The 10,536-nt window shown below is 37.5% G+C and overlaps 1 protein-coding gene across 1 annotated transcript in view; it reads left to right on the top strand.

The window, feature by feature from the left end:
- Nucleotides 1-809: 809 nt before the first annotated feature.
- LOC122746905 (zinc finger protein OZF-like) overlaps nt 810-10,536 on the top strand; it is a 40,624-nt gene continuing 30,897 nt past the window's right edge. Inside the window, exon 1 of the mRNA XM_043992990.1 lies at nt 810-859. The gene's annotated coding sequence lies outside the window, so the exon portion shown is untranslated. The remainder of the gene's footprint in view (nt 860-10,536) is intronic.

The raw sequence follows: 10,536 nt of genomic DNA, 5'->3' as shown, positions 1-10,536 counted from the left end.
GAAGGTGGTTCACGTCACTTCGGGGCTCAAACGTCACCCCAAAAAGCAGCTCGCCCCAGAGAGCAGAGGGAACTAAGCCCTCTAATTGGCGGCGGAAAGCCGGTCCTCTAATGGATGGAGGGAAGCGCGCCCTCTGATTGGTGGGAGAGTAACGCGGTCTCTGGTTGACGGGAAGGTTATGTGCCTCCTGATAGGCGGGAGCGTAACGTGTCTTCTGAGTGACGGGAGAGTATCCTATCCTATCCTCTGATAGGATGGAGGGAAGCGCGTCCTCTGATTGGTGGGAGAGTAACGCGGTCTCTGGTGGACAGGAAGGTTATGTGCTTCCTGATAGGCGGGAGCGTAACGTGTCTTCTGAGTGACGGGAGAGTATCCTATCCTATCCTCTGATAGAATGGAGGGTAGCGCGTCCTCTGATTGACGGGAGCGTAGGGTGACCTTTGTCGCGGGAGTTCAGCGTGTCCTCTGATTGGCAGTCGCGAGAGCGCCGTGAGCGTCCGCTCTACCCTTCCGGGGCAAGCGCAGTAAAGAGTTACAGCCTAACCGTCCTTCCCAGGCTTGACAGCCTTTGCCCCTGCATGTAACCATCTTGTGTCCAATCAGGAATTTTGGGAGAACCCACATTACCCCAATCTGTGAGAATTGAGGGAATGAGGTGAAGGAGGGGCGGGGGTGGTGGTGATAGACGTTGTATGAGCATCCTGGGAAACGTAGGTCTGGGCGCATGCGTACTTCCTCGGCCTGGGGGAAGGGTGCTCCTACGTCTTCAGAGCTGGAAGAGGCCCCTGAGCCCCAGAATCCCTGCCTATTCCTGCGGTGCCGCCCACACCCCCGCGTGATCAGGTCGGGGAGGCCGGAGGTTGTGCTAGGCCCGGGGGAGCAGCCCCGTTACCCTAGGAGGGTAGTTGGGGAGGGAAAGAGCGGGACAGGTGTGATAGGTAGAACTGGAGAGGGAGTATGACGGCCCCCCTCCCCCTCCGCTCCCCCGCAGTGTGGGCTCCTTGGTGGTTGTGAGTGAAAGATGGGAAGGGGGTTGAAACAGGAGGGGCCCGAGGGGAAGGCTGCAGACTTTGGGGAAGGGGCACATTCTTTGGCCCCAAGGGGAAAGGCGTGACCACTGTCAAAGAAGTGGGTGGGGAAGGAGCCTTTTTTTAAAAAAATATTTTTATTTCGTTAAACATTACCCAAGTATATGTAAACATGTTAACAATTATTTTAAAAGATTTTGACTTAAATTCTCTCCTTCCTGCCCCTTTCCTCTCCTTGAGAAAGCAAGAAATTCGATATAGGTTATAAATGTGAAATCATGCAATTTCCATGTTAGCCGAATTGCAAAAAAACCCACAAACCAATAATAACAAAGACATTTTTTTAAAAGTATGCTTTAATCTTTGGAATTGTCTTGGATCATTGCCCTACTCAGAGCAGCTAATTCTCTCACAATTAATCATCTTTACAATTTTTAAAAAACTTAATTTTTAAAAATTTTTGTTGTTGTTGCAGGGCAATGAGGGTGAAGTGACTTACTCAGGGTCCCACATCTAATAAGTGTCAAGTGTCTGAGGCCGCACTTGAACTCAGGTCTTCCTGAATCCAGGCCCGGTTTCTTTATCCACTGCGCCGCCTAGCTGCCCATTACAATATTGCTTTTACTGTGTCCAATGTTCTTCAGGTTCTGTTCCCTTCAATTTGCATGAGTTCATGTCTTTCCAGCTTTTTCTCAAAACATCTTGCTTGTCATTTTACAGCACAATAGTATTTAATCACAATCACATACCACAACTTATTCAGCCATTCCCCAACTGATGGTCATCCTCTGTGTTTCCAATTCTTTGCCACCACAAAAAGAACTGCTATAAATATTTTTGTACAAATAGGTCTGCCCCCTTTCTTTGGTATGCATATCTAATAGAGGTATTTCTGGGTCAAAGGATATACACAGTTTTATAAACTTTGGGACATAGTTTCAATTATTCTCCAGAATGGTTGGATTAGTTCACAATTTCACCAACAGTGCATTAGTATCTCAATTTTTCCATATCCTCTCCAGCATTTGTCCTTTTCCTATACTGTCATGTCAGCCAGTTAGTTAGGTGTGAGGTGTATCAGAGTTATTTTAATTTGCATTTCTTTAATCAGTAATGATTTAGGGCAGTTTTTCATGTAACTGTTGATAGCTTTGATTTGTTCTGAAAAATACCAGTTCACATCCTTGACTCATTTATCAATCGATGACTGTCATTTTTATAAATTTGGATCAGTTGTAAATAGATTTGAGAAATGAGGCCTTTATTAGAAAAAAAATTATTGTAAATTTTCCTCCTAGTTTCCTGTTTTCTTTCTAATTTTGGCTCCATTGGTTTTGTTTGTGCAAAAGGCTTTTTAAATTCTTGTCTTCAAAATCCGTTTTACTTCCAGTAATCCTCTCTATTTCTAGTTTTATCATAAACTCTGACCTCATTCACAGATCTGAGAGGTACATTTTTCCATGTTCCCTTTACTTATGACATCATCCTTTATGTGTACTTCATTTATCCAATTTGACTGTAACTTGATATATGATGTGAGATGTTGTTCTGTGCCTACCTTCTGCCAAAATGCTTGCAGTTTTCCAAGTAATTTTTGTCAAATGTTGAGTTCTTACCCCCAAAGCTTGGATTTGGGTTTATCAAATGTTAGATGACTTTGGTTATGACTATTGTGTATCTATTCTTCTTTTCCACCACTTTATTTCTTAGCATCTACCAGAATGTTCTGATGGTTACTGCTTTGTAATATAGTTTGAAATCTGGAAATGTTAGGCTGCCATCTTTCCCTTTTATTCTTATTCTTTTGATATTATTTTTTCTTCCAGATTAATTTTGTTGCTATTTTTTTCTGTCTCTATAAAATAATTTTTTTGGTAATTTACTTGGTATGGCACTGAATAAGTAAATTAACTTAGGTAGACCTGTTGTTATATTATCTTGGCCTACCCCAAGCAGTTAATATTTCTCCATATGTTTAGATCTGTCTTTATTTGTGTGAAAAGTGTCGTGTAGTTATATTCATATAATCCTTGGGTATATCTTGGCAGATAGACTCCCAAGTATTTTATATTGCCTACAGTTATTTTAGGTGGAATTTCTCTCTGTATCTCTTGCTGCTGGATTTTGTTGGAAGTAGATAGAAATACTAATGATTTATATGGGTTTATTTTATAGCCTACAGCTTTCCTGAAGTTGTTCATTGTTTCAAGTAGTTTTTAGTTGATTCTCTAGGCATCTCTCAATATACCATCATATCTTCTGCAAAGAGTGATAGTTTTGGCTTTTTATTGCCCAATTTTCTTCCTTCAATTTCTTTTTCTTGTCTTATTGCTATAGCTTGTGGTTATAATACAACACTGAATAATACTGGTGATAATGGACACCCTTGCTTCGCTCCCAAACTTATTGGGAAGGCTTCAAGTTTATCCCCATTTCTGTTAATGCTTGCTCTTGGTTTTAGATAAATGTTACTTATGAAAAGGTCCTGTTGATTCCTATGCTTTCTATTGTTTTTAATAGTAATGAGAGGGGCAGCTAGATGGTGCAATGGATAGAGCACTGGCCCTGGATTCAAGAGGACCTGAGTTCAAATCCGAGCTCAGACACTTAACAATTACTAGCTGTGTGACCCTAGGCAAGTCACTTAACCCCAATTGCTTCACCAATTAAAAAAAAATAGTAAGGAGAGGTGTATGTTGTCAAAGGCTTTTTTGCATATATTAATGTGACATGATTTTTGTTATTGATATAGTCAATTATGATAAGTTTTCCTAATATTGAAGTAGCCTTGCATTCCTGTTATAAATCCCAGCTGTTGTAGTGTTGGAAGTGTTGCTAGTAATTTAACAAAGGACAGAGTGACACAATTCTCTGAGGGAGATATCCTTTATTAGCCGAGAATGCAACCTGGTAAGAAAAGGGTTTTATTGCTAGACTACATTTGCACCAAAGACTCAAAGGGAGGGCCCACTTCACCTTTTAAAGCTAGGTGTGTCTTTCTTCTGATTGAGTTGACAGTATATCATTTGGAGTCTCTCCCCCACACACACACATACCCCACCCCCCAGCAAGCATAAGGACCTGGATTGGCGGACATTTTAATAAGGAATTGGGTTAGTTATTATTCTCTGTTCCTCCCTTTTACTTCATTGTTCAGGGTCTGGACCAATCTTCAAGAATAGTCTGTAGCTAGGGAAAGTTGGTTGGCTTTCAGTTGCAGTTGATCATGCCCCTAAAACTCAAGGAATGCTAGTTGTAACATCGACCAGCTGACTAGTAATCATGGCAAGAAGAACATAAGCCATCTCAAAAACTGGCTTGATATCCCTGTTGGAGACCAGGTCACCCTAAACATTGATGAGAGGACACACTAGTCTTGAGGTGGGGCTTGGCTCAAGCTGGCTTCTGCTTATGTGGTTGTTAACAGATGCAAGAGTCCCTTGCTCAGGCACTAAATTCCTTACTTAATACCCTTCAGAAACTGCCTGATGTTCAGAAGTGGGACCTGAAGAAATAGATGGATTCACATATTAATTTTCCTCAGCAGTGTATGATTTTTGTGATATATCAGTATACTCTATTCACTAGTATTTTCTTTTAAAATTTTGCATTGCTGTTCATTAAGGAAATTGGTCTATCATTTTCTTTCTCCATTTTTTCTCTCCCTGGTTTAGGTATCAAAACACTTGCGTCATGAAAGGAATTTGGTAGAACTCTTTTAGTTTTTTCCAAATAATTTCTCTTGGTATTAGCATTAATTTTTCCTTAAATATTTGGTAGAATTCACTTGTGAATCTATCTGGTCCTGGGTTTTTGGTTTTTTAGGGAGCTCATTGATGGCTTGTTTCATTTTTTTTCCCCTAAGATAGGGTTATTTAAATATTCTATTTCCTTTTCTGTTAATCTGGGTAGCTTATATTTTTGTAAATATTCATCCATTTCACTTAGATTGTCAGTTTTACTGGCATATAATTGGGCAAAATAATTCTTAATAATAGCTTTAATTTCATCTTCATTGGTGGTGCATTCACCCTTTTCATTTTTCATTGTAGTAATTTCATGGGTTTTTTCTTTAAAATTTTCATTTATTAGCCAGTTCTTTGCAGTAGGGTCTCAGAATAGGAAATGCTTTACAATTTAGGAGCATGTTCTTTATAGCACAGGTGAACAGCCTCGCTATGGATGACCTGCCTGCTAAGAGTCTTGTGTGTTACTTGAAGTAAACTCATAATTTTGTTGCCATGATTTGGAAATTAGTTATAGAGATACCAAAGGAACTAATAAAGCTAGCCACAATATAAGTCTATTGCTGTGTAATTTCCCCCTGGACAACAGAGATTTTCTTCTTTTTAAAAATCAAATTAACCAATGGTTTATCTAATTTGTTGGGGGTTTTTTTCATGGTTTTATTTATTAGTTCAATGGATTTTTTACTTTCAATTTATTACTCTCTCCTTTGGTTTTCAGAATTTCCATTTTTGGTGTTTAATTGGGGAGTTTTAATTTGTTTTTTTTTCTAACTTGTTTTAGTTGCATGCTCAACTCTTTGAACTACTCTTTATCTCTTTTATTGATTAGGCATTTAGGGATATAAAATTTCCCCTAAATATTGCTTTGGCTGAATTCCACAAGTTGTGGAATGTTATCTCATTGTCATTATCCTCTTTAATGAAATTATTGTTTCTATCATTTGTTTTTTGACCCACACATTATGTAGGATTAAATTATTTAGTTTCCAGTGGACCGTTAGCCATGCTCCCATGGCCCTTTATTAAATTTAATTTTTATTGCATTATGGTCTGAAAAGGATGCATTTAATATTTCTACTTTTCTGCCTTTGGTTGTGGGGGTTTTCTGCCTTAAAACATGGTCAGTTTTTGTGAAGGTGCCATGTACAGCTGTGAAAAACTTTTTATTCCCATTCAGTTTCTTCAAAGGTCTATCATATCTAACTTTTCTCAGATTCTGCTCATCTCCTTCACTTCTTTCTTATTTATTTTATGGTTAGATTTATCCAGCTCTAAGAGGAGAAAGTTGAGGTTCCCCACTAGTATAGTTTTACTATTTATTTCTTCCTGTAGTTCATTTAACTTTTCTTTTAAGAATTTGGATCTGTGCTATTTGGTGTAATGTGTTTCATATTAATATTACTTCATTGTCTATGGTGCCTTTTGGCAAGATGTAGTTTCCCTCTTAATCCCTTTTAATTAGGTCTATTTTTGCTTTTGCTTTGTCGGAGATCATGATTGCTAAACCTGACCTTTTTTTTTTTTAATCATAAAAATATTTTATTATTTTCCAGTTACATGTAGAGATAGTTTTCAACATTCATTTTTTTTTAAGTGATGCAATTGGGATTAAGTGACTTGCCCAGGGTCACACAGCTAGTAAGTATTAAGTGTCTGAGGCCAGATTTGAACTCAGGTACTCCTGACTCCAGGGCAGGTGCTCTATCCACTGTGCCATCTAGCTGCCCCCAACATTCATTTTTATCAGATTTCTTGTTCCAAATTTTTCTCCCTCCCTTCCCCCCTCCCCAAGACAGCAAACAATCTGATATAGGTTATATATGTACAATCACATTAAACATATTTCTGCAGTAGTCTTGTGAAAGAAGAATCAGAACAAAAGTGAAAAACGTCAAGAAAGAAAAAACAAACAAAAAAAAGTAAAAACAGTATGTTTCAATCTGCATCCAGAGCCCACAATTCTTTTTTCTGGATATAGAGAGCATTTTCCATCATGACCTGACTTTTTTTTTTAAACTTCAGCTGAAGCATAATAGATTCTGCTCCAGCTCTTTATGTGTCTTCTTGTTTCGAGTATGTTTCTTGTAAAGAACATATTGTTGGATTCTGTTTTCTAATTCATTCTGCTATCCACTTTCATTTTATGGATGAGTTCATCCCATTCATTTCACAGATATGATTGGTAACTGTGTATTACCCTCCATCCTCTTCTGTTTATCTCTCTCCCTTCTGCCCCACTGCCTCTCTGTCTTTCTCTTTTGTCTTGTCCCCCCTGTAAAGTCTGTTTTAATTCTAACCACTGACTTCTTTTATCTGCCCCCCCCAACATACGCACACACTTTCTCTTATTGCCTTCCCCTTCTACTTCCTTGTTGGTTAGGATGGATTTCTATTACCAGTTAAATTTGTGTGTGTATCTTCTCTCTTTGAACCACTTTAGATGTGAATGAGGTTTAAGTGTTGCCCTCTGTTGCCCCCACCATCTTTTCCCCCTCCATTGTAAAAGCTCTTTCCTGTGTGCCTCTTTTGTGTAAGGGAATTTTCCCATTCTAACTTTTCCTTCTACCTTTTCACAGGGTATTCCTCTTTCCTACCTATCCATTTTTTTTTTACATTATCCCATATATTCTCATTCCTAAACTCTGTAAAATCTTTCTAAATTCCCTAATAATGATTAAGTTCTTAGAAGATCAGTGTATCATCTTCCCATACAGAAAGGTAAACAGTTTAACCTTATTGAGTCCCTTATGATTGCTCTTTCACATTTACTTTTTTATGCTTCTCTTCATTCTTGTCTTGGAAAATCACATTTTCTATTCAGCTCTGGTTTGTTTTTTTTGTTTGTTTTTATCATGAATACTTGAAAGCCCTTTATTTCATTAAATATCTATTTTTCCCTCAAAGGATTATTCTCCATTTTCCTGGCTAGGTTATTCTTGTTTGCAATCCCAGCTCTTATTCCTTCCAGAATATCATATTCCAAGCCCTCCACTTTTTTGATGTGGTAGCTGCCAAATCTTGTGTGATCCTGACTGTGATTCTACAGTATTTAAATTTTCTTTTTTTTTTATTGCTTTCAGTATTTTCTCTTTGACCTAGAAGTTCTGGAATTTGAGTATAATATCCATGGGAGTTTTCATTTTGGGATCTCTTAGGAGTTGATTTATGGATTCTTTCAATTTCTATTTTATCCTCTGATTCTAGGATATCAGGGCAATTTTCCTTCATAATTTCTTGAAATATTACTTTTAGGCTCTTTTTTGATCCTGGCTTTCAGCTATTCCATTAATTTTTTATATTATCTCTCCTCGATCTATTTTCCAGCTTAGTTGTTTTTCTGATGAGATATTTCAGGTTTTCTTCAATTTTTTCTTTATTTTCACTTTGTTTTTTGATGTTTCATGAAGTCATTAGTTTCCACTTGTGGAATTCTAATTTTTAAGGAATGATTTTCTTCAGTGAGCTTGTGTATCTCTTTTTCCATTTGACCAGTTCTACTTTTTAAGACATTTCCTTTCATCAGTGAATTTTTGTGGCTCTTTTACCTACCATTTGGCCAGTTTTGTATTTTAAGATGTCATTGTCAGAAAAGCTAGGTGGCGCAGTGGATGGAGCACCAGCCCTGGAGTCAGGAGGACCTGAGTTCAAATCTGGCCTCAGACACTTCACCCTTGAACTATGATCCAGAAATGAGTATAGGCAATGGAGTGGTCAAAAAAGCATCTGGTTCTGCATCCAATAATAGTACCAGGGTCCCTGTTTTGAGTAGTTTCCAGATCCCCTTACCATCTCTGGCTTGAGAACTCCCAAGCTGCTACTGTTTCTTACATCACCACCTAAATCCACCACTTGTGTTAAATCCATGTGGGATCTGGACCAGCAGGGAGAGAGGAATCTTGTCTCCATATTCTACAGTGCTTCTCTAGCCTGATAAAATACTAGCAAGAAGACTACAGCAATATATCACAAATGTTATACACTATAACCAGGTTGGATTTGTACCAGGAATGCAAGGTTTCTTCAATATTAGGAAAACTATAAAGCATAATTGACCATGTCAATAACAAAAACAACAATCATATATATGATTATAGTAATAGATGCAATAGGGGCAGCTAGGTGGCATAGTGGATAGAGCACCGGCCCTGGAGTCAGGAGGACCTGAGTTCAAATCTAGCCTCAGACATTTAACACTTATTAGCTGTGTGACCCTGGGCGAGTCACTTAACCCCAATTGCCTCACTTTAAAAAAAAAAAGCTTAAAAAAAAATAGATGCGGTAAATGTTCTTGACAAAGTTAAACACTGGAAAGTATAGGAATAAATGGAGCTTTCCTTAAAACTTTAAGTGGTACCTAATTAAAACCAAAACCAAGTATTATCTATAGTGGTAATAAACAAGAAGCCTTTCCAGTAAGATGAGGGATGAAGCAAGGGTGTCCATTATCACCATTATTATTCAATACTATACTTGAAATGCTAACTGTAGCAATAAGACACAGACACAAAAAGAGATACTGAAGCAATAAGAATAGGCAACAGGGAACAACACTTTCACTTTTTGCAGATGATGGTTTACTAGATGTTCAAGTAAAAAGTGTGAGTTGAAACAATTAACTTTAGCAAAGTTATAGTTTATAAAATAAACCCACATAAATCATGACAATTTCTATATTTCACCAATAAAACCCAGCAGCAAGAGATAGAAAGAGAAATTCCATTTAAAATAACTGCAGGGAGTATGAAACACTTGGGAGTCTACCTGCCAAGACACACAAAGGAACTATATGAACACGATTATAAAACATTTTCCACACATGGACATATAAGCAATTGAAGAAATATTACTTACTCATGGGTAGGCTGAGCCAATATAATAAAAATGGCAATACTTCCTGAATTAATTTATTCAGTGCCATACAAATCAAAGGACCGAAGACTTCTTTTATAGAAATAAAAAAAAATAACAAAATTCATCTGGAGGAACAGAAAGTCAAGAATATCAGTGGAATTCATGGGGAAAAAACAACTTGGGCAGCAGCCTCACAGTACCAGATCTCAAAACTATGTTACAAAGTGGTCTTCTTTGAACCAATCTGATTATAGATAAGAAAGTGTAAATGATCAATGGAATAGATTAGGTTGCAATATGCAAGAGTAAATGATCACAGTAACCTCATGTTGGTAAACTCCAAAATCTAAACTATTGGGTCAAAAACTCAGTATTTAACAAAAAAATTATATAAAAACTAGAAAAAATTTGACATAAATTAGGCACAGACCCTCTGACTCTTCTTTCACAATATGACTAATGCAGAAATATGTTTAATGTGATTGTGTATATGTAATCCATATTAGATTGTTTTCTGTCTTGGGGAGGGAGGGAAAGGAGGGTGAGAGAAAAATTTGGAACTGAACATCCTATGAAAACAAATGTTGAAAACTATCCTTATATGTAACTGGAAAATAATAAAATACTGAACAATTTTTTAAAAAGAAAGTAATTAGGGGCAGCTAGATGGCGAAGTAGATAGAGCACCGGCCCTGGATTCAGGAGTACCTGAGTTCAAATCCGGCCTCAGACATTTGACACTTACTAGCTGTGTGACCCTGGGCAAGTCACTTAACCCCAATTGCCCCGAAAAAAAAAAAAAAAGAAAGTAATTAGGCACATACCAACATCTCCTATAGTATACCAAAGTAACCTTAAAATAAGTCCACTATAGACATACAAAGTGATGTCATAAATAAATTAGGAGA

Source organism: Dromiciops gliroides, chromosome 3 (assembly GCF_019393635.1).
Source record: "Dromiciops gliroides isolate mDroGli1 chromosome 3, mDroGli1.pri, whole genome shotgun sequence".
NCBI lineage: Eukaryota > Metazoa > Chordata > Mammalia > Microbiotheria > Microbiotheriidae > Dromiciops > Dromiciops gliroides.
This window is presented reverse-complemented; position numbering and strand designations above follow the sequence as displayed.